The following is a 24,585-nucleotide window of genomic DNA, read 5'->3' as shown; positions in this document are numbered from 1 at the left end:
AATTCCAGTTCTTCTTTAAAGACTGTTTAGATATTCAGTACTAAGCAGCCATTGAATAGACTACAGAATCTGGAGTGGGAAGTAGGAGTTTTCTAGAAGCTATCTTCGCACAATCAGTGTCTTCGGAACATGACTTTTTATGCAGATGATCATTATTTACTTATGTCTTTGTGTAGACAAGCTATGATATATACTTTTAATCCAATATGAATTTCAGTTTTGAATTAATGTCTGAACTTGGAGGGTAAGCCTATTCATTGGCCAGTTTTTAATTTTTATTTCTTGTTTTGGGGTAAAGACACAAAGTTCTAGATCACTTCGACTAATAGATGTGTGTTGGTTCGTATTTATCAACTAAGTTTAGTCTGATGTACTTCAGGTATCTCTTAAACTCTAACTAAGTTTCAGAAGTGCAGAGAAATCTTATTTTTTTGAGTTTTTACAAATGTTTTATCCTAATTTCCCTTGTATGCTTCCTTCTCTTTATGAAGTCTATTCATGTCATGTCCTGCTCAGATGAGGGAGACAATTCGCAAATCCCCAATGGAGTGGACAGGGTGAGACAAGTCTCAAAGTCCAAACATTTATTAACTACCCACAATGTACTAATTGGACACACGATAACTGGCTAAGTATATAACGAGTTGTGGCAAGCAATACAGTATGCCTTGCATTTCTTAATGGTAGTGAAGGAAAAGGGGAAAAAGGAAAGGAGGGGGATAGAGGGAATAGAGGAATACAGATTACCGGTTTGGGTTTCTGCGTCGATCCTACCAGTGAGGGTTCCAGGAGGCATTTGTCTTTTTTGCTTCACTTCACTCTCTAGGCTTCCCCCCATTTTGCCCCACCTCGATTTATACACACTTTCCTTGGGCCTGTCCCCTAGGTCAATCCACATACCTACATATCCCATGTATGGGGAGGGGTAAGGTGCTTCATGGGATGATGTAATTAGCATGATCATGTTAGTCTTCATTAACATATTGAGGGGTGTTAACTTTAATATGCATTTTGTGGATAATGAAGCAAAGGTCATTCACTGGACAGATGGACCTTGAAATCTGACCAGGTGTACCAGAGCAGAGCTGTCCTGTCTCCACAGGGCTCCCTCCTCCAGCTGCATCCTGTGTTATTCGAGCAGCCTTATCAGCTTTGACCTCCACATTATCCACCCTGTGACTATAGTTTCATCTTGTGAGTGTTTGAGGCATTCCTTAGCTCAGAGGGCCTCAACTTTTATCTGTTTCTCAGGCTATTTTTCTCAGTCCATGTTTCTCTCAGGCCTGTTTTTTGGTCTCTCACAATTCATTAAGAAAAAGTGCTTGGTTCCTCTGTCTAGTTGGAGCTATAAAAGACAACAGCATTTGTTTGCCTCCATTTCATGTGTTTGTTATTCTGGCAGCTGTGCAGTTTCGTTTTGCCCATCCACCAGTACTGCATATGCTCCCGAATTAAAGTGCACGTTGAGGTCATGGATTTTGTATTTTCTTGGAACTCATGACTATGGAACACTTTAAACTAGAATCCCAGAGGAATAGGTCTATACCTCTAATTCAAATTTCTTGAGGACACACATAGAAATAAATTTATTCTGTCCTGTTTTTTTCCTGATTTACTTTTAATTCATTTCTCTATCTAGTTAAGCATGCTTATTTGCACAATTGAGTTGCATGGATCCAAGCTGGACTGGGACCCCTTTGTAACATTCTTCAGAATTTTTCATTCTGAAAAGTATTTCCTGCATTAAAGATCTCAGAATATGAATCAAAAAGGAGAAATACAGTTTTACTGCTGAGGAATTAAACAGATTTTTTGTTTGTTTTTCTACAAGTGGGACTGATAAATATATTTTGTGTTACTCCATGTCCACATCTGAGGGCTCAGTATTGGGGCCAGTTCTGTTTAATATCTTTATCAATGATCTGGATGAGGGAATTGAGTGCACCCTCAGTAAATTTTCAGAAGACATCAAGCTGGGTGGGAGTGTTGATCTACTTGAGGTTAGGAACGCTCTACAGAGGAATCTGGACAGGCTGGATTGGTGGGCCAAGACCAACTGTATGAGGTTCAGCGAGGCTCAGTATTGGGTCCTGCACTTGGGTTGCAACAACCCCATGCAACAATGCTACAGGCTTGAGGAAGAGTGTCTGGAAAGCTGCTTAATAGAAAAGGACCTGGGATTGTTGGTGAACAGATGGCTGATATGAGCCAGCAGTGTGCCCAGATGGCCAAGAAGGCCAATAGCATCCTGTCTTTTATCAGAAATAGTGTGGCCAGCAGGACCAGGGAAGAGATCATCCCCCTGTATTCGGCACTTGTGAGGCTGCACCTCAAATATTGTGTTCAGTTTTGGGCCCCTCACTACAGGAAAGACACTGGGGTGCTACAGTGTGTCCAGAGAAGGGCAACAAAGCTGGTGAAGAGTCTAGAGCACAAGTCTTATGAGGAGCAGCTGAGAGAATTGGGCTTATTTAGTCTGGAGAAAAGGAGGCAGAGGGAAGACCTTATCACTCTCTACAACTACCTGAAAGGAGGTTGTAGTGAGGTGAGTGCCCATCTCTTCTCCCATGTAAGAAGTGATAGGACAACAGGAAACAACCTCAAGTTGTGCCAGGGGAGGTTTAGATTGGATATTAGGAAAAATTTCTTCACCAAAAGAATTGTCAATCACTGGAAAGGCTGCCCGCTGATGTGGTGGAGTCACTGTCCTTGGAGGTATTTAAAAGACATGTAGATATGGCACTTAGGGCCATGGTTTTGTGGTGGACTTGGCAGTCTTAGGTTTACGGTTAGACTCAATGATCTTAAAGGTCTTTTCCAACCTAAATGATCTATGTTAGTCCAAGACAAAGTCACTCAACTTCCACACTTTGTTTTGCTGCAGACTCACAAGTCATAAAAAGCCAAGGACTAACAATGTTTTTACAGTTACTACATGCAAGGAAATAACGAAAAAGGTATGATGAGCAACCATTTATAAGCAAATGTACTTTGACCACCCTTTAAAAATATTTACTCTTTTAATTTTTTTTTTTTTAAATAATGTCTGTACAAACTAACAGAAGGTGACTCTCAAGGATTTACTCAATCTGACAAATTTGTTAGCCATTATTGGATAAAATCTCTTTTTTGTAGATGAGTTGTGAAGCTTATCTGACACATACTAGTTGCAATAGTAGTCAAAGAAGGGAACACTGTTTTTAGGTTAGAAGAGACAATGTAAAGTGTGTCTCTGAGAACAGCTTCCTCCTACCCTTTCAGTATAGCTTTAGTAAACTAAGGGCAAGATTCTGTCAGGCATGTCTATTTTTATTAAATATCTAATCTTAGCTGAATGACATGGTCTTACACCTCAACATCTGCTGCTATTTACTCAATGACTGTGAAGGTCTGGATGGTGATCTTGAGAAATACATTAACATTAAGCAAAACCTCTGCTCACTTTAAAATAGATGATTAATCATTGTTTTCTGAATAGCTGGTGAGTGCTGTACTTGTCTTCTAACTTTTGACAGTATTTCAGTTCATTTGCATCTGTTGTGGTTTTTCTGTTGTTTTCTTCCCAACTGAGTATTTTGGGATTCTTGGGAAAATGGGGGGGGGGTTTGGTCAGGTTTTATCCTTTCCTAAGCTTTAACCCTATGAATTCAGAGCTCTGTGCGGTATCTAGTAATGGATTCAGGGATAGATCTATAAAAGGACTCAAGTATAATAGTACTGAAACACCACAGCACTGAATATTATAGTACCTGAAATAAGTACCTTAGAAATATAGTACCTTAGAAATAAGTACATTAACTTCAATGTCGAGGAAGAATTTTATAACAAGTGTATGGTGTGGAAAATCTAGTATGTATGGAAGGACAAGCATTATTTATATCACAGAAAGAGGCAGAAGGACAGTGATGATAGTAACTAAAATACTTGACTATTTCCTGCACCCAAGTACCAGAAACCTCATTTTAATAAAATCTGTCCCTCAGTAATAAAGACATTCTGCTGACATTAGGGAAATGGGAGGGCCAGTCTTCAGTGATGGAAGAGGGACTGAAGTCTACATCTCTTACACCATATTAAACTACTGGTTAAAAATTCAAGTATTAATCCACCTCCTTTGGCCGATCGTTTAAGGTGTTCTTTGAGAATGGCGGCTCGTGTCCTTCTATGTAACATTTTGCATGATACCTTACTATCCAGAGGTGTGAGGCAAGCTAGCAAGCTCAAGGAGTACTCGGGGGTTAAAAAATACTTTATCCTTGAAAGCAAGTGACTGCAGAATTAGCAGAGAAATTAGAATTCTTGGTAATCTACACTTTAGGCTTGGGCAAGTAATGCATAACGTGATACAGATTCACCTCTTTTTGAAGGAATGTCTGGTGGAAGATAGACAACCTCTCACTGGAGAAAGTGGAGTCAGTTTCTCAACTGGTATAAATGAGTATGGCTCTGAGTTAATTCACAGCAGCTGGTGTAGCAGCTGAGTGGCAGAAAATGTGCTAAGGAAGGTTGTGGTTTTGCTGCAGCTGTACTAGGACAGTTGTGTTTTAGGGTAAGGATCCCTCCCCCCCGCCTTGTATTTTATTTCATGGCATTCTTTCACTCTTTTTTATAAATGCTGTATTTTGACCTTAAGTCAATTCTAAAGAAGAGACTCTTCTGACTGAGACCTTATTTCAACTGCTGAATAGGGACACTTTTTTCACCTTCAGATAGAAAAGTGTGTGAGCCATTCAACAGCACTGTGAAAACTGCAAAGACAAGTCACTTCAGTTTTGCTAAGAGGTAAACTGGCAAGGTCATAACACATAGAGTTTATGCTTATTCATTCTCTCAGGATGCAATAATGTTAAACCAAAACAGTCTCAAATAACAAATACCTAGCATTACAAATTGTTTTTTTTTGCATTAAGAGACTTGACTGAATAAGGAAAATGCTGTTGAATGTTTTCAGAAAATATTTTCTGTCCATTCCACAAAATGGCTCAATTTATTTAAAAAAAAAAAAAAATTTTTTTCATTAACTGTGGCATTTTTAGGTGAGAATTTCAGAACTGTATCAGTCACAGAATGTGTGTAGTGCAGTGAAAAATAGTTCTGCTGCTTATTGGAATTTATAGCCTGAGCTACTTTTGCCAGTTTAGCTAACCAATGTGCATTACTTCAAATTAATATTAAGAATGTTATCTAATGACATCTACTCTGTTTTGTGCAACAATTGGTCATTTTTGCCCTCTTACCTAAACTGTTAAAGAGGCTCTGTGACCTAGCTGGAAAGATTTAATCTGATGTTTTTGAACTCCATTAGGGATTATGAAGGAAATTGTCCCTACTTCCTAGTTGCAACTAATGTGACTGATGTTATAGTAACTGGTTAGAGTCATTATACCAGATGCTAGTCTATGTAATTTTTAGGGCAATATCTGTTTGAGAGAATTCACTTGTATATGTAAATGCTGCTCTCTATCCAAACAACTCAGCCAAATTTACTGTTGTGCTATAGGAGGCAAATCCTGTGCAACTCCTACACTAAGTAAACTGGACAAGACACAAGCTTGTCTAGCTTTTACTTCCTATTGCTATTAAATATGGAAGATGGATTTTATGGAAAAGACTCATGACCTCAAAAAATGCTTGGAGGGCTTATTTTGCATATAAGTAGGTTGCATTTATGCAGAGTAAACAACTTCTTCTTAGAATAGTTTTTTCTAAACATTAAAATTGTATTGATTCTTCTACCTTTACCCATTAGGTCGACCAAGTTTACTACTGAAAAAATAGCACCTACAAAATCCTACAGTTTACCACAGAGGAAATATTAAAGTAGTAGCTCTATTGATTTTTCTTTTCTTTTCTCCCCTTCCCAAGTCTCTGATTTCCTATTTTATGCCATCTTGTCTGAGCTAAAAGATTTATAAACCAGCTCCTTGAACAGTAGAACCATTTGCCATTTGGTGGAATTGGCTGACATTTCATTTTTGCTGTGCAGATTGCAGATAATGTTGACATTATTTCGCTGAGTTCTGTAGTACATCATTAACATATTGCTCATGACTGAATCTGAAATGCTTTCACTTTTGTAGTGTAATAACCTGCATTTTCTCTGTTAAAGAAATGATGTAGACTTTGCTGAGAGAAAATAATTAGTGTTCCAGCATGGTAAAATAGAAATTGCATTGAAATAACAAAATACAACACTAAAGTCTTTGTTAAAAATGAAGGAAGAAAATCCCATAGATGATGTGTTTACTCTTGATATCTATAAATCTTGCATAGAAATGAGCAACATTCATGAAGTAGGCTTAAAGCCAGACTGTATCAGCATTGTAACAATGTAGGACTCCTCAATTAGAGGCATATAGCTTCCTGCTTGCATCACATGAAAATGAAAATTAATTTCAAGTTATAGGCATAATCCCATTCTTGCACATATGTGATTATTTTTGCTGAAAATCAAACCAGCTAGCAGGATCACAAATTAGCTGTGGGTGTCCAGGAGTGCTGAAATCCTAGGCAGATTTTTATCAAGTTGACAGGCAAGTATCAGTGAGGGGTTTTTTATAATGTTTTAAGATCTACAACTGTAGATTTATTTGTAAATCAAGCAGTCACTTTGAAAGTTTTTCTTTACCTCCTGCTGAGAAAGAGAGGTGGAACTAGGAAACTGCTTTTAAATTTTCTGTCACCCTGATACAACCTGTTCAGGATTCATCCTTAGTATTACCAATGATCTTAGACAATTCCCTTATTCTTATGTATTTATCTCTGCCTTCTTGGTTACTCTTCTTCATCTTGGTTACTCTTCTTCATATCTTTGACTCCGTATGTTTTGCCAGACAACAGGTTTTTTGTTTCTGTAACACATTATGGATCATATGCTGCCATCCTTCTCTACCTTAAATTGTAACTTCAGCTGTATCAGGCCTAGTTGTCAAAAATTAAGATTACAATTAACAGTTAAGAGATTATTTATTGTGATTAAAGGTGGACAGTATGTCATCTTGGTTGATTAATAGCTTTTCAATCACATGTTCCACATACATAAATTCTTGCACTGACCAACTAGGTGTGCAATTTAAAAATGCAAGATCCAAACAAAAATATGCATTTGTGATTCTTTCCAAGGCAGACTAATTATTCAGTTTCTTATAGTCAAATAGATAAACTTTGCTTTAAATTTGTAAATGTGGAAGTGGAGTCTTTATCAAAACTGTTGAAGGCAGACTTGAGAAAAATCAATGACAAGAACTTAAACTCTTTCCATTGAGGGAAGGGGGTTGTGGCCAGTCCATAGCAGTTTCTCTCTGCTGCTCCTTCTTCCTCACACTTTTCCCTTGCTCCAGTGTGGGTCCTTCACAAACTGCTTCTGAGTCATCCACAGGCTGCAGTTATTTCAGGGAATATACACCTACTTTGGCACATGGTTCTCTCTGGGGGGCAGTGTGGATATCTGCTCCACCATGGTCCTCCATGGGCTGCAAGGCAATCTCTTCTCTGACACCTGGAGCACCTCCTCCCTTCCTGCTCTCACCTTGGTGTTAACAGGGTTGTTTGTCTCAGTTGGGTTTTTTTGTTCTTTTTTTTTCCCCCTCCTCACAGAGGTCACCCCTGCACCCCCACTGCTGCCAGCATCTAGGCACAGACAGTACAATTGTAGTGTAAATATATTGATAAAATATTGATTTCTCTATCACCGTTTCATGTAGAGTATAATCTTTACACATCTCAATGACTTCATCAGCAGTTACTTATTTCCTACGATATATGTAGATGAATTGCTTGTTGCCAGGGAGACAAAGGGTTTTTCACTGTTTACACAGTATATGCTGTACAGAATAAGAAACAAACATAACCTTAGTTGACATGTTTTGCCATTAAGAACTAGTCTTACCCAAACAAAAATAATTTTATTTCAGCACTGCAAGTCAAAATATGAAGTAATTACACTTTAATTTTTAATAATTCTGTACTTTTTCCATGGAATTTAGGATTCCTGTTGCTCATTAATCTTTACTGAAAGACTAGATAGAGAAATATTTGAGTGATGTTTCCCCTCCCTGCAATGGGGTAGTTTCTCACTTTTGAAAATACTAATTCTCTACAGATAAAATTATTGCTGGTATGAATCAAAGCAATGAGATCCCTGAATATCCCTTTAGCCAAGAAATAACAATTTTTCCTAATTCATAGAATCATAGAACGGTTTGGGTTGGAAGGGACCTTAAAGATCATCTAGTTCCAATGCCCCTGCTGTGGACAGGGACACCTTCCACTAGACCAGGTTTCTCAAAGCCCTGTCCAACCTCGCCTTGAACACTTCCAGGGAGGGAGCATCCACCACTTCTCTGGACAGCCTGTTCCAGTGTCTCATCACCCTCACATTAAAGATTTTCTTCCTTATATCTAATCTAAATCTATTATTGTTCAGGTTAAAACCGTTACACCTTGTCCTATCACTCCACTGCCTGATAGAGTCCCTTCCCATCTTTCCTGTAGGCCCCCTTGAAATACTGGAAGGCCACTATAAGGTCTCCCCGGAGCCTTCTCTTCCTCAGGCTGAACAACCCCAACTCTTTCAGCCTGTCCTCATAGGGGACATGCTCCAGCCCTCTGATCATCTTTGTGGTCCTTGTCTGGACCTACTCAAGCAGATCCATTTGTTTTCTAGTTTCTAAGAAGCTTCAGCATCTGTAAAACATACTGGCATGTCTACGTTGATTTAATGTCTTTGGAGTTTACAAGTTGGGAGCATAGTACTAAGTTTGAAACCTGCAGGTGCATAAATATATATGCTAACAAGAAAAGGATTGTTGACCTTTTCTTAATAAATACATCTTCTGAAATGTTTGAAGTGACTTACTTCCTGGGCAGACTTGCATTTTGGGGCTGCTGCAGGCAAACATATGTTTTCAGGAACAGTGGCTTGTATTTGACCAGACTAGCAGCAGAGATTTACAGCAGCCCATCAGAAACAACGTTCTGGTATTGTCTTGGAACCTCCTATTTTCACAGATGATCAAGCAAACAAAAATTGTGTGATTACTTAATCAGCTGTGAGAAACTGGCTTTGTGAAAAATACACTATAATTCACTGTCTGTAGGGGCTCTGACATGCTGTTTGGTCTCCTTGCTGCTTCATCACAGCACTACAGTGATGAAATCACGGGGGCAGTGACTAATGGCAGTGTTTTCCCAGTGCATTTTTCCGCTTTGCCATAGATATTCTGTGTGATCCTGAACATTGTCTTAAGTTTATAAGATAACCAAGCAGCTGAAATAAGTTCCTGCTGTTTTGCACTGCAAAATCTAATAGAAAGAACATAGATTACATCCTTAAATCTGCAATGAATAAGATGAATTTGGGTATCTTGTTTGTCTTTTTGCTATGTTTTCTGCATAGTCAGGTTGCCTTGTGCTTTAACTCTTGCCTGAATTTCAGTTTCAGACAAGCCACCAAACATATGTAGATGGTTAAGCCCAGGGTTTTTCATATGTACAGAAGGTTACAACCAGGCATTATTACACATTTTATCTGTTAGTTTTCATGCTTGTTAAAAAAAAAAAATAGAAAAAAACCCCCAAAATGTTATATTTTTCTTCCTGCCTTTACTAAGTTGAGAATAAATTCTGATATTTTGTCTTTGGAGTAAAGGATATCTAGTGGACTTGGATGGGTTCAGCTTCAGTAAAAATATGAAGTGTAGCAAAATCTGTTCCATACAACATTGACCTGCTGTTTGAGGGGGTGGAGAGAATTCTGTTGCACCCAAGCTGACTTAGACTCAGTACTACAGTATCAATCACCTTGTTGCGTGGGAAGGTTGTAGCAGAAAACACACAGACTCACAGCACTTCTGAATTCTGATTTACTTAACTCATTCTGTAATATGTCACTGAGGCTCCAGTTACCCTGGGGTACAAGGTAAATCAAAAAGCAGCACCTTTTCATTACTAAATTCATTGTTTTAAGAGTAGTGTTGTTATGGTGTAGCATCTTTAAGAGAACAAAATGTTGTGGCAATCTCTGCTTATTTTTCCTTTCTTTCCTCTTCATATGGCACTAATTTTTTTATTTATCTCCTTTGGGTATTTATGATACATAAGATGTTTTCCATATGTTGGATATGTGGTCTTTGTTATCTTTTCTTAAACTCTAAAATCAGCTTTCACAGCTCTCACAGTTGAACTCCTTAGTGTGTGCAAACTCACCACTTGTGGTTTTTGTTTATACCTTTGGGAGTCTCTTCTATTATCTGGTGTTTATACCTTCAGGACCTCTGCAACAACCTGCCCATGCTCAAGCTCTGTTCTTTTCTTAAAGCTCACCAAAGGCTTTATTATATACTGAAAACTGGAATCACAAGGGTTTAGTCATGGGACATGTGGAGATCTCTATTGTGAAATAAAGCACAACAGTTGGCAACTTCCCCAAGCTAGTGCTGACTCAATATTTTGTTCATGCTGGGCTTGCTCACACAGCTCACCAGGTTTGATTTACAAGCCATGGGTGGGTTGTTGCCATGATCATAGGCCTGACTCTCATCAGTGTAGTGACAGACAGGCAAACAAAGTTATTGTTTTCACATTAATGAATGCACACCTCCATTGCTCTTTTGGGTAGATGTTTGGGTTATGTAGGATGAAGGTGAAGAAAAAGAAAGAGAAAAGGGAAGGGAGACCTGACGTTAAGATAGTTCATAGGCCAGTATCAAGGATTATATAACCTTTCCTTATCCAGTGAACAATAATCAGAAGTATTAAGTGCTACAATTAATATTTACAAAAGGTGTCATGTTAAGCAAAAATCATGAAACCTGTAAAAATCGGCTTTCACAGAGGTGTTTTTTGAATTTGGCCACCTCTAACAGTTTGGCTTGAGGGGCTTATGTCAGATCAGATCCAACAGTCTGAAACTCGAAAATTCAGTTCAAAGTAATTCCTTTAGGAAGTGAGACAAGTTTGCCTGATTTCTTCTAGGAACAGGGACCAAAAGTCAGATTCCCTTCACTCTTCTCAGATGAATGAGCTAGTGAATAAGTTAAGAAACGTGTACTTTCTCCTACTCCTCTTTGTCCATGTTTATTCCATTCTCCTATAGAAACTGTGTCACAACAAGGAGGAGGACACTGTTTGTGCATATTCCTAGCCTAGATCATCTTCCAGGATATAATGTTCTTGTGCAAGGCAAGAAATATGGACCTGAACCATCTTGCATAAAACAAGACTTGGAATCTGCATCCCAGGCAATTTGATCTTCAGTTGTCAGACCAAAAAAACCCCCATTTATTTTCATAGAAAATGGCTGTTTTGTACAGAGCCCAGTACTGCTGATGGTAATTCTGACTATCTGCTAAATCAGGATCTAGCATTATTTCACTTTGCAACTCTGCCAGAGGACTAGTCAAATTCTTGCTGACAGTGACAATTCAAGTTATGCTTTGAAGGAGAATTTAAACAGATCAGAAAATGTGTTAAAAATTTTAATCTTGGTATAATGCTAAATCTAGATGGGGGCACATCTTATTTGTCTTTATTTGTGTTGGTTGTAGCTGTTATACATTTATATAAGGAATGCTATTTCTGGGATAGTTGGGCTTTATTCTGTCTCATGAAAAATAATTTCTCTTTCCAGGGCATGAAAAAAAAATAGTATTAAACAACTCTTCATACAGATCACTGTGAGCCAGCTATTAAGGTCTGCAAAGCAACTCATGAATTCATAATAAAGACTTCAGTCATTTTATGCAGGAAATCCTAAAGACACGAAAAGTACTTGAGCAATAAAATTAAATTTAAGGGACAATTAACTGATCTTGACTATGTGTAACCTTTGGGATAATTATAATTTTGCTGGGGTTTCTCAACTGTATAAATAAATAATAATAGAGTATTCCCTAAAGTTTAAATCTATATTCAACAGCTGTAGTTTAAATGCTAGTAGATATATCTAATTTCTGTTACTGTGTAGATGGATCTTAATATTATTACAAGAACAAATGTTTGAAGATATTCTATGGGTTAGAAAAAAGCCATAGACTGTATTTTATGATTTTTCAGCATTTTTTAATATTTGTCTAAAGATCAGGATGACTGATCCAGTATTTTTTTTATTCAAATGCTTCAGGCTATAGAAGAAAAATGTTTCATTTAAGTTCACTGAGTGACTTCCTGAGCACTGTAAGCCATGCGTATTCAACAGTTACTGCACTGCATCTTTAAAGCTGGAAATCCATTTTCACTCTTACATTAGTGAGATGCAAAATGAAAAGAACCTTCTTGCAGGTAAAATATCTGTTAGGTGATGTTTATGTTTAATTATATATTTCTTCAGTAATTTTACTGTTAGTAGTTTCTAGATGAGTCAGTAATATCCTGCGCTAAAATTTAAGGGACGATAACATTTAAAGAATTCTACAGAGGCTTTTCAAGATATGCCTAAGAACTAGTGTTAGTGATTCAGCAGGAGACTTAACCATCTGCTTAACTCTAAGCATGTGAGCAATTTTTGAATAAACATTATTTAGTATCACAGTATCAGTCCTATATCAGTATGATTTAAAAAAATGATTCAATTATTCTAGTAATGTTTTTCTGAATTTAGAACAAAATATTTGGATGTTAATACTAAGATTTTAAAAAAAAATCTTAATATAAAACTTATGTTTGACCCAATGTTAAACCAACACCATGTATAGATACCTTGAGCCCTGAATGTACAGAATAGATTGCATTCTGTGTTTTGTATATTGAATGTCTTTTTTATATATTTTCTTTTTCTATGTTTAGTGTTCTCTTAGGAATGGAGGTCATTTTATGTAGGATACTATTTCTACTATAAAGAACATGTTTTCAACAATGCAAAATGAGAGATGATGATTGCCAGCTTCTCTCTCAGATGCTCTTGTTAATTTTATGCCATATTCAACCACCTACATCTTCCTTTCATGCAGATGTCTACCCTCTGTTACTCAAAGATCAATGAAACAAATTTGTAGCAGACACTGTTGTTCTATCTCAATACATCCTGAGGAGATTGTATACTCTTCTAGGCTGTTTAGGGGTTATAATCCTCTGAAAGAGGAGAGGGAAAAACAGACAAGGAGATTTCCCCTCCTCTCATCCTAAAAGGTTAGCATAATGCAAATATAATTAAAAATAAAGCTTTCAGGACCATTCTTTCTTGCAATTAGTTTTGTGTCTTTTCTTCAGTGCTGTATTGTTTATTAGCATTTAAATACTGCTTAAGTTCCACTATATGTCAGGACTACAAAAAGCAGAGACTGCTTCTATTTAAAGATGCAGAGCAAGTGCCTGAAAGTCAGTGTCTGACTCTTACATAAAGAATAAGGCTACAAGCCTTATAATTTAATGTCTGTCTTTCTCAATACACACTGCTGAGTCTGAGGCCACTAGATAATTTGCATAGGAAAATGACCTATATAAATACTTCCAGATCAATAAAAAGCAAACCTACATGCATGTCTGACATAGCAAGAGAGTTGTTTCTACCGAAGTTTTTATAAGCAGCAATTTCTTTTCTTGAACCATGGTCTCTGCTTGGGTGTATAAACACTTTCCCTACTACCCCTGGTGACAGGGATGTGTGATAAAAACTGGTCAAAAGTACGGTGCCTTGAGTCTGCAGTGCTGGATATTATAAAAGGAATTTAAGTAGAGGAAGATATTAAGAATGGTAATGTTTAATTAGTAATAAAACAGTACATTATCCTTGATGATCACAAGTGCACAAAGGATGAGTGAGATGCTTTGTAACATTTATTTTCCTTTGAAAGAAGAATCTATAGGTTGTCAGGGATAAGGGATCATCTGCTGTCACTATTTAAAAAAAAAAAGAAAAAACAGTTCACACCCCATGCTGGGAAGGAGAAAAACGAATGGAAAGACTCAGGAATCGAGATAGGACAGGGAGGGGTCGCTCACCTATTTAAAGGTCATAGGCAAGACAGGCTTGTTAGGGGAAGAAAACAAGAACATCATTTTAATTCAAACGCTAACAAAACCAACACTTAACAGACAGAATGGGACAGTGAGAATCATTACCATATCTTAAAACACCTTCCCCCATCCCTCCTTTCTTTCGGGGCTCAGTTTGGTTCCCCATATCTTTACCTCCTCTCCCAACAGCACAGGGGCAGGGGATGGGGGGTGCAGTCAGTCTGATACTTCTTCCTCTAAGGTGGAGAGGAAGCACTCTTCTTCATTCCCCCCCCTGCTCCACGTGGTGTCCCTCTCATAGGAGAGAGTCCTCCACAAATTTTGCCATGAGTCTTTCCCACAGGATGCGTTCTTCTTGAGATGGTCTGGTGTGGGTCACCTCCACGTGTTGCAATCCTCCCACCACTGAACTACAACAGCGGGGGCTTCTTCCTTCCACAGAGTCCTGGGGAACCCAGACAGGGCACAGGCGAATCTCTGCTCCTCCGGTGACCTCTTCCCTCCAGGGAGGGCAGCCCTGCCATCTTACTACAGGATACAGGGGGGCTCTCTGCTCCAGTGCATCTTGCCCCCTTCTCCTTCTTTCTTCCTCTGACCTCGGTGTTCCCATAGGTGTCCTTCTTGTAACTTGTCCTCAAAGTCCCAACCCCCTCTCAGGTTTCCTTTCCTAAATATGTTATCACAGATGCATGACCACCATCACTAATTGGCTTGGCCTTGGCTAGAGGCGGGTCTGACTTGGAGCCAGGGGAGTTTTTGAGAAGCTTCTCACAGAGGGCCACCACTGTAGCTTCATCCCCCGCTACCAAAAACCCTGTCACACAAACCCAGCACAAGCTGATAACAGGAGTTGGAGTTACCAGTCAGTCAGGAGAATTAATTAACATATGATCACAAGGTGCAAGCCCTAAAACTATACAGCCATGTAATTGGTGTCTGCAGAATTCTCTGGGATTTTCTGATCTTAGAAGGGAGGTAACTGGTGAACAATCTTAGCAATCTGGTTGATCTTCAGTACACAAATATGTGGAATTTTTATGTATTATGTACAGCTAGTAAATCTTCTATTGTTGTTGTTAACATCTATTATTAAATTTTCCAGTACTTGTTTTCTTAGAACATATCATGAGGGGCTTGAAGCCAGATATGTCCTTTTGATGCACTGCGACTGGTAGGTATTGGAATGGTGGGTTTAGCAGCAGCGGCAGAAAAATATTTCTATTCATTACAAAAGAAATGTAAAGGTGAAAGGTGTTAAAATAGCAGGAGCATTGATGGTACTGTAAATGCACCTTTAAGATGGTGTTTGGAAAATGTACAGGCAGGATAAGAAACAGACATCACACCATGGGTACCTGCATGTTTATCTTTATGCCTTTGTATAAGTCTAAAGTGTGACGGTATTTTTTTCTGTTGCATGCATTTCTCAAAAAGACTGATTGAACTGTCTTTATAGTTCTATAGTTAAAAGATACAGTTTTGATAGTTTTAATACCTAGTTGAAGTATATTAGTTCTGAAAAGCTTCAGAAAAGAATGATCAAAGATACTCAATGGCTTCCATGTAAGAAATAATTCAGTAGGACACTTCTCTTTAACGTACAAAAAAAGAGACAGCTGAATGGGCTTATAAGTGAGGACTGTAAAATAATGAGTAGTGTGGAGAAGGTGAATATCAAGGTGAATATAGAATGTCTGTTCACTCTTTCTTCCAGCACAAGAACCATGAAACATCAAATGGCTCTAACAGGCAGCAGGTTCAGTGGAAATTCCTGCCACAAAACATTGTAGGTACTAGAAGTTCATGTGTATTCAAACAGTGACTGCATCTAATGGGTCTTTATTCCATGGATTTGCCCAAAGAAACCTCTTGTCCAGCAAACTGAAACTCTGGTTCTTGTCAAGGATTTACTAAACCCTATAAGAATGATAAAATTATCCCTACATGTATTCCCTTGCATACTTTCTTCCTGGATGATCACGACTGGCCATTTGTGGAGACAGTATATTGGGCTTAGACAGACCTTTAATCTGACACAGAATAGTTTTTTATATGATTGTTATCTGAATCCCTAGTTGAGTGACGTTTTTGTTGTTATTGTCTGTCAGTTTATGTACTCTAGCAGTTAAAGAGGTTTGTAGGAAGTTACAGTGTCCTTAGAGATTTTTTTTTTCTTCTTTCCTAGAACCTGTAACATACAACTGAATGACACTGATCCTTTGTATTTTAGGATCATCCCAGCTGCAACAAAAGCATTAGTGGAGAGACATGCTGTACTGTTATTTTGCTTAAAGTATGGTGAGCTTGCCTTTAATGATTAAAATATTATTTAACTGCATTATTCATTTAAACGTTAAGAGCCAGGTAACAACCATTCATGTTTATTTTAAGTTATTTTCTTATTTATTTCTAAGAAGTGTTTTGAGTTAGGAACACCTTTTAATTCTTCAAAAATATGGCCTAAAGGGGGTGATAGTGTGATGTTCTGTCCCTCATGAGGAGACAGAAGGCACTGGGACACTCTGCAGCAGAACAACTGCTTTCAGCCCTCTGTGGGAGGACAGTGCTTGGCAAGTGTCTATACACACTAAAAAGGAAAACAGTCTGAAAGTTGGGTGGTCATGAGATCTTTGGATCTTGGTAGAAAAACTTTTCTGATTTAGGAGCTCCTGCCCACTACTGTGCAGGCTCCAACAAGACTAAGATGAAAGACACTTGTATATAGACCAGACTTACACCTTACACTGATGGCTACTTTTCCCAGGGAATATTTGTCATTTAGCTGAGAAAGAAAATAGCACCCTTAGGAAGGGAAGCTTCCTTGAGCAGAAGCTGTTTAATAGCACTGATCAGAAAGAAAATAATGAAAATTCAATTCTCCTCATCAGCCATTAGGAAGTTATTGTTTCCTTTAGCTACTATATTGAGAAGAAAGGTCTTCCATCAACTTTTTCACCAAGGTTTGAATCAAATAAGACTACCTGCTCTCTTTCATTCTTCTTAACCTTGTTGAACTATAGTAGGACTTGTGATTAGGTTGAGGTTGTGTATTTTCCTCTAGTACTTGAAAACCACTATATTTAATGACCATGTAGACTTCAACCAAAAAAATCTCCTGCCTATGCAGAGATTCCCCACTGTAGTTCATAACTTATGTTGATACTAATAATGACAATATTTGTATTGCAATGTGTTTACATCTAACTTCTAACTGCTGCAGCTGAAACATCCTCAGGGTGGTGAAACACTGGAACAGGTTGCCCAGAGAGGTGGTAGGTGTCCAATCCCTGGAAACATTCAAGGTTGGATGGGGCTCGGAGCAATCTGATCCAGCTGACGATACCCCTGCTCATTGCAGAGGGGTTGGAATAGATAATGTCCAACTAGATGATCTCCTTCTACGACAAGATGACCTGACTATTGGATGAGGGAAAGGCTGTGGATATTGTCTATCTGGACTTTTTGAAAAGCATTTGACACAGTTTCCCATAGAATTCTCATAGAAGAACTGGCTGCCCATGGCCTGGATGAGCGAACGGTCTGCTGGGTCAAGCACTGGCTGGCTGGATGGTCCCAAAGAGTGGTGGTCAATGGAGTTAAATCCAGCTGGTGACATGTTACAAGTGGTGTTCCTCAGGGCTCGGTGTTGGGACCATTTCTGTTCAACATCTTTATTGATGATCTTGATAAGGGCATAGAGTGTATCATCAGTAAATTCGCAGATGACACCAAGTTAAACGGGAGTGTCGATCTGCATGAAGATAGGGAGGCTCTACAGAGGGACTTGGATAGATTGGATCAGTGGGCCAACGTTAATGGGCTGAGCTTCAACAAGGTCAAGTGCCAGGTCCTGCAGTTGGGCCACGGCAACCCCATGCATCGCTACAGGCTTGAGGAGGTGTGGCTGGAGAGCTGTGTGGAAGCAAAGGATCTGAGGGTTCTAATTGACAAGCAGCTGAACATGAGCCAGCAATGTGTCCAGATGGCCAAGAAAGCCAACGGCATCCTGGCTTGTATTAGAAATAGTGTGACCAGCAGAAGTAGGGAGGTGATAGTCCCCCTGTACTCTGCACTGGTGAGGCCACACCTTGAGTATTGTGTCCAGTTTTGGGCACCTCAATACGAGAGAGATATCGAGGTGCTGGAGCGAGTGCAGAGGAAGGCAACGAAGCTGGTGAAGGGCCTGGAGAATAAATCTTATGAGGAGTGATTGAAGGAGCTGGGACTGTTTAGTTTGAGGAGGAGAAGGCTGAGGGGAGACCTCATCACTCTCTACACCTACCTGAAAGGACATTGTAGAGAGGTTGGTGCTGGTCTCTTCTCACAGGTAATTAGCGATAGAACAAGAGGGAATGGCTTTAAACTGCAACAGGGGAGGTTTAGACTGGACATGAGGAAAAAAGTTTTTCACAGAAAGAGTGGTCAGACAGTGGAATAGGCTGCCCAGGGAAGTGGTGGAGTCACCATCCCTGGATGTGTTTAAGGGTTGTTTAGATGAGATGCTGGGGGATATGGTGTAGGGGAGAACTTTGTAGAGTAGGGCAGATGGTTGGACTCGATGATCCCAAAGGTCTTTTCCAACCTGAATGATTCTGTGATTCTGTGACGTTTAAAGGCCCCTTCTAACCCAAACTATTCTATGAATCTGTGATTCTATGCTGTCTGACTCTAGAATATCAAAGTGCTGTTATAATGAGGAATTAAATAATGTTATATACTGAGCACTCTGTTACGATATGTTCAGAGAAATATGTTTACCATTTATTAAAAAGCCTTATCAGACACTTGCCTTAGGATGCTGTTTTTAATGTATCACTTCTGGTAATAATCAAGAAGGAACATGTTAAAGATGCATTATTAATGAAGTGACGATGGGCAAAAGTAGTTGAAATAATCACAATCATCTTGCATAAAGAGCTTGTTTTGTACTGTAAATATTCCCTCACTAAACCACATTCTCATTCCTAGATGTTATGTAAGTGAATTTAAAAAAGAGATTGTTAACAATACCCATTGTGTAAAAAATGTCCAGAATATAAAGGAAGTAATGAACTATTGAGGGAGTCTCTTGTTGGGTTATGAAACTGGAATGCAGGTTTTTTTTATGGCATATAGCCATTGTTTGCAAAGGCATTAACCAATCTATCTTCCTAGATGAGGAAGATATGCTGCACTCTGATGAACTGAGTGTTATGAAGAAATTAGTTTTTTTTTTTTTCTCTTGGTAAATTTTCCCTTGATCCAAATAAGATTCATAAAACAAATATTGTAATATCTGCATATAGAACTACTTTGGCACTTCAGTGGAACTTGATATCTGCTTGAATGTTCATCTCTTATGGATACTGAAAATAAACATAGAATGAAACATAATGAGAATAACTTTAAAATAGTTGAGAAAGCTGGAAAAATGTGCAATATGCAAGCTATTAATTTAATTTGTTAACATAGAAACGAGGAAAATATAATTTCTTAATCACTTATTTAAGCAACTAGAGGACTAAAAGTCAGTGGTTCTGTACACAATGCAAGTATTCAAAAACTTCATAGAACATGTGTCCTCTTATAAAATAATTTTTGGCATTTATCTAGGTTGGTAACATATATTTTAAATTACTTTTACCAGAGTAATTTCTACCATACTATCAATGGCTGTCTTTGTAAAGAGCCAATATCAGTGCCATTTTATATTTATTTTTGTAATCAGTGCTAACCGAGCTAGGCAGGCTATTATATTTCTTTGTTTTGGGACATGAGATCTGGTTTTGAGCTTGAAAACTTGATAGAGGGAGCTTTCATAAATGACAATTTTCCTACCTGTTATCACCTCCTTGTTAATTTCTTGATGGTCTCCTTTCAGTCCAAACATTGATTGGAAGGTATTTTGTAAGTCTAGTTATGGAGCCACAGGTCTGCATTTATAGAAACATCTGTTTTCTGTGAGAAAATTTCTGTACCTTTCAAAGAAAGTGAGATTTTATAGGGGTTAAGCTGAAGTAAGCAGAGAAGGAAGGTCAGTAGTCATAGATTATCATTGTAGATAAATTCAAAGCACCCACAGAATGAAATAACAAAGTTGATTTCTAACTGGTTTTTAAGTCAGTAGAATGCCAAGTTTTGTTAATTTCATCCTTTTTTTAAAAAGAAAAAAATCAAAGTTTTTAGACCAAATCAATATAGAATTGCACTCTGGGATTTTTCTTTTAAGAGATAATAAAGTATGTATCTGATTGTTAAGAAAAACTGGAGAACGTTCAAGGTAATGGCTATCCCACTACAAAAAAGAAAGTCAATGAGAGCATGAGATGCTGACTCCTCTGCAAAAGTGAGATCTGAACTTGTAGCATTTCTGAAAGGTAGTTTGCTATTGTCTCAAACAAATATTTGTCTCCTTTTCTGGAAAATATGAGCAAATCTGGGGAGAGGGGGTAAATTTCTGCTTTTTGGACTGTAGTCTGCTGTCACAGTATGTATTTTACTCTTCCCAGTAATAACTCATTCTTCAATGCCTGATGCATGTTTTAGGAGCTTAGAGTAATGAAGTAAATATATAAAAGAGGTATCACAGAAAGTCACTTGGAATGCCAAGGTATATCTATACTTGTATAGATGTTATTGACTCAGGCTGTTCAGGTGAGTAAGAGTTTTAATGATGTCTACTTAGTCTCTTTTGAATTGTCTATTTCAGTTTTTTTCTCTTCATCTCATTAGTGACTCTGTCTTTGCCTGTCTTGGGCTCCTAAAGGCTGAGAAATCTTGCTTGCCAACTTAATATTAATTTTCATTTCTTCTTATGATAAAATTATTCCTAAATGACATGATATTGTGAACGGTATTGTTGAACAGCCTGCATGATGTACGGGCTATAGATGGTCTTGCTGTACTCTTCTTACCTAGTACAAGATAGGTAGGTTACCAAACACATACATGACCTTGAGTGGAGATGTTTTTTACTCCCAGCCATCCTTTGATGTGAATTGGCTCCACAGCTGTGGGACAGCTGGCAACTATCACCTCTGGCTCTAGAAAATGCATTGCTGGGTTCTGTAAGTGCAGAGGAGAGAGTGAGAAAGCTTGGGATGCAGATGAAATGGAGTGGGAGTTTTGGGACAGAGGGGCAGGGGTTTACTGCAGTGAGGGAGCTAAGCAGACACCAACAGGGGAAGGCAGATAACAGATTCATTTGGCAAGTATGAACTGTCTTTTAGAGGTAAGCATTCAGATGGGTTTAGTAAAAGGCTGCATCTTAATTTCATTGAGATGAAAAATAGAGGGCTGTAATTTGGAAGTGCAATAGTTGAATGAGACATAGAGGAATGAAGTAGTATGTATGTGTGTGAAGGAAATCCCTCTGTTTGTGACTCTGAGCTCAGGTATTTGGTCTCTCCACACCATTCTATTGGCTATTACCAGAGAGTATTTTTTAAACAAACAAACCCTCGTAGTACCTTCCTCATCCATAGGTGACAGGCAAATACCATGCACTTGAGGGAAAAGAATGAGTTCTACGAGTTTTTGAAAATACCACACTATGTTGGCAGAATCATGAATTTTGCAGATCATTTTGACTTTCCTAGCTGTTTGCTATTTTGATGCTCTTCATCAAGTCTTCCCGGGCTTAATTTTCTCCTCCCTACCCTCTGCTCTCCTCTTAAGCATTTAGTTTTGCACACTGCTTCAGGTAGATTTTTCTTACAGTCATAACCTCCATGGGCTTTGACATGATGCTTCAACTCTCATATATTGCATTGCAGGTTTTTGAAACATGACACCTAGCTTTTAACATTTTTTTGGTTGTTTTTTTAATGATTTAAATGAAGTATCTTTGATAATAACGCTTTGCCTTACTTTCACTCCAGCTCACTCCAGCTTTCAGTAGTAGCTGCAGAACCTTCCAGTTCAGGTGCTGTGTTAATGTGCTTTTACCCTCACTCTCAAGTAATTAATAGAGTTGAACCTTACAGCAATTCTCAGGACAGGTATTACGTTTGCCTTTTACTGCCCTTTGTTAATGGCCCTTCTGCTGGCAAGAGTGCTCATGTCCTAGACAAATTGAATTAATTTTTAAATGCATATTTGTGAAATGCTTTGTCAAATGCACATTTTCAGCAGTACACACGTGGTGGGCATTAATTAATGCTCTAACCTTGTGTCTGGAACAACTCCTGATAACAAGCTGTATCTATAACTTGATGTTGTGAGCAAACAATGTTACTGGAATGGAATATGGTGTTCCTGTACTATCAGGGGATCTAACTGCAGACGGCAAGGTAGAAATCGTAGGAGAAGTGTTGAGGCAACTGTGATGTGTATCAGTTATTGAATGAAGGCAAAAGCAATGCTCAGATCATATTGCTGCAACAATGGTTTCCAGAAAGTCTCTTTTCCACATCTCATCTTTCTTCTGATTAAAATCACCGGTTTGGCTGAGCAGAAATTGATTTGGCCTTGACTATGCAGGCTTACACTCTCCTGCAAACACAATTATAGTAGTGAAGTAAGAACAGTTCATACAAATTTTGACTAGTTCTGTCGTCTTTTTCCTTCTAAATTTCTAAATTTTTCAGTCATTTGAGGTTTCAGAACTGTAAAATAATTAATCAGTGCTATCCAAGGAAACTGTTCACTTCCAAAAAGATTGATCAAATATCTTCCAGGATTTAGGACTGAATGAACAGTTCTTAAAACAATTTTTCAGATACGCTGACAAAGATATTGATGAATATTGGCAATGTACTGAAGAAAGCAATGTCAATGTATGTGGAACAGAGAAGTTAATAAGCTGCTAAGAGAAAGCAAATGGAATACCATGAAACAATTAAGTTGGAAATGAGGGAGGAAATATCATCAATGATACTTGGAGATACTTTTTGTCAGGTAAATCTAACCTTCAATTTATTTGTTTTATTAGTATTCAGACTATGAAACATTTTAATTTTTCAATTCACTATATTTATTAGGGCAATTTATTTCTCAACAATAATAACAATGTAAAATACAATTGTTTAAATAGAAAAGATTATTTAATAAATAACACAAAACTACAGGGAATATACAGCACATTCTCATCTGTGAATCAGTCGAATATAGCAGTTCTAGATGTTATACACTTGTAACGAAGTATTCGTAATGTGCAACTATCACCTTGAAGCACAGGGTTGCAATCAAACCCCATGTGGATAAATTTAAGGACAAATACATGCATGTCCAAACAGAGCCCTTCAAAGATTCTTCACAGCAGTCACCAGTAGGATGGAGAAAAGTCATGAATTGTGGTGGATTGACCCTATACCCCTGCAGGGATGGAGGAGAGAATTGCAAACGCAAAAGTAAGAAAAAACAACTCATGGGTTGGGATAAAGACAGCTCCAATAAGTTGAGGAAAAAAAGTAAGGAACAAGTGATTAAAAAGCAATCACCCACCATCAGTAGACCAATGCCCAGCCAATCCCTGATCAATGGCTACTTTGCAAAAACTCCATCCCCAGTTTTATTGCTGAGCATGATGTTAGATGATATAGAACACCACTTTTGTCAGTTCAGGTGAGATGTCCTAGATGTGTCCCCTCCTAATCTCTTGCCCAACACCAGCCTACTTGCTGGAGTGGCAGAATGAGAAACAAAGAAGTGGAAACATTGTTCAGCAATAGCCAAAACGCTGATGTATTATCAACACTGTTTTAGCCACAAACTTAAACATAGTGCCCCATGGGCTGCTATGAAGAAAATAAACTCCATCCCAGCCAAACCCAGTATGTGGCCAAACAAGCATGTTCAGTTGTTACACTTCTATGCTTCTGAGTGCTTTTCTTCCCAGTTAGAAAAACTGAAAAAATCGGTGGGTTTCCCAGGTTTCATTGGCAACATTGAACAGTGGGAAAGAGCAGTTTAATCTAGGACTACCAACATACCAAATCTAAGAACACATGAAAAAGTAATGTTTTGAAATTTCAATTTCAAAGTTTCATTTTTCACTTTTTGTTTAGGGGCAATTTAAAATAACAAAAACATTAAATATAAAAGAACTTGAGCAAAAAATGAAATGTAAAAGTGTGAAATGTAATTTAAAAATGAAATCCATCTTTTTCCATAATAAAGAATTAAGCATAATTTGCTCAAATTAGCAGATTTTACTGATGTCAAATCTGTATTTTGCATAAATAAAAAAGTACACAATAAAACATTACCTGAAGTCTAAATCACTCCTCCTATTTTTTATATATGTAATTGAATAGCTGACCAAGACTGTAAAAGATAATTTATTTGAAGGATTGTCTAATTTCAGCAGCAGTGATTACCTACAATAGCATGCATAAGGGATAACACGTGGGAAACTCTCCTGCCGATTAGAGTTCTCTCTGATTACAGTTGTCTGTCATTTGCTAAAGCCATACAAGGCACAATCAACAAGCTATTTATAGCCTGGAGCATAAGATCTTTGAGCTGAACCATTCAGAATGGAGAACCAAGTTCAAATATGTTTAGAATGTATTTATTTAAATCTTTTGTTGTTTCTGAAGATCCATAAATTTAAAACTATCCAGTTACATTTTTTTTGAAGGATCCAGAAATGACTTGCAGAAATGAGGATTGGAGCAGGTCTCTTTTATTTTTAGCTTGGGTGATCAGCTG

General features: G+C 38.0%; 1 protein-coding gene across 5 annotated transcripts in view; it reads left to right on the top strand.

Moving 5' to 3' along the window:
* The window catches only part of GRIK2 (glutamate ionotropic receptor kainate type subunit 2), a 445,391-nt gene that overhangs the window by 103,989 nt on the left and 316,817 nt on the right, over positions 1-24,585 (top strand). Inside the window, exon 1 of one of the 5 annotated variants that reach the window (XM_074819455.1) lies at positions 16,177-16,251. The exons of the other annotated variants lie outside the window; for them this stretch is intronic. The gene's annotated coding sequence lies outside the window, so the exon portion shown is untranslated. Of the gene's footprint in view, positions 1-16,176; positions 16,252-24,585 lie in introns of those variants that run through there. 5 annotated transcript variants of the gene reach the window in all.

Source organism: Strix aluco, chromosome 3 (assembly GCF_031877795.1).
Source record: "Strix aluco isolate bStrAlu1 chromosome 3, bStrAlu1.hap1, whole genome shotgun sequence".
Lineage (NCBI taxonomy): Eukaryota > Metazoa > Chordata > Aves > Strigiformes > Strigidae > Strix > Strix aluco.
The sequence above is the reverse complement of the archived record's forward strand: the minus strand, read 5'-3'. Positions and strand labels throughout refer to the sequence as shown.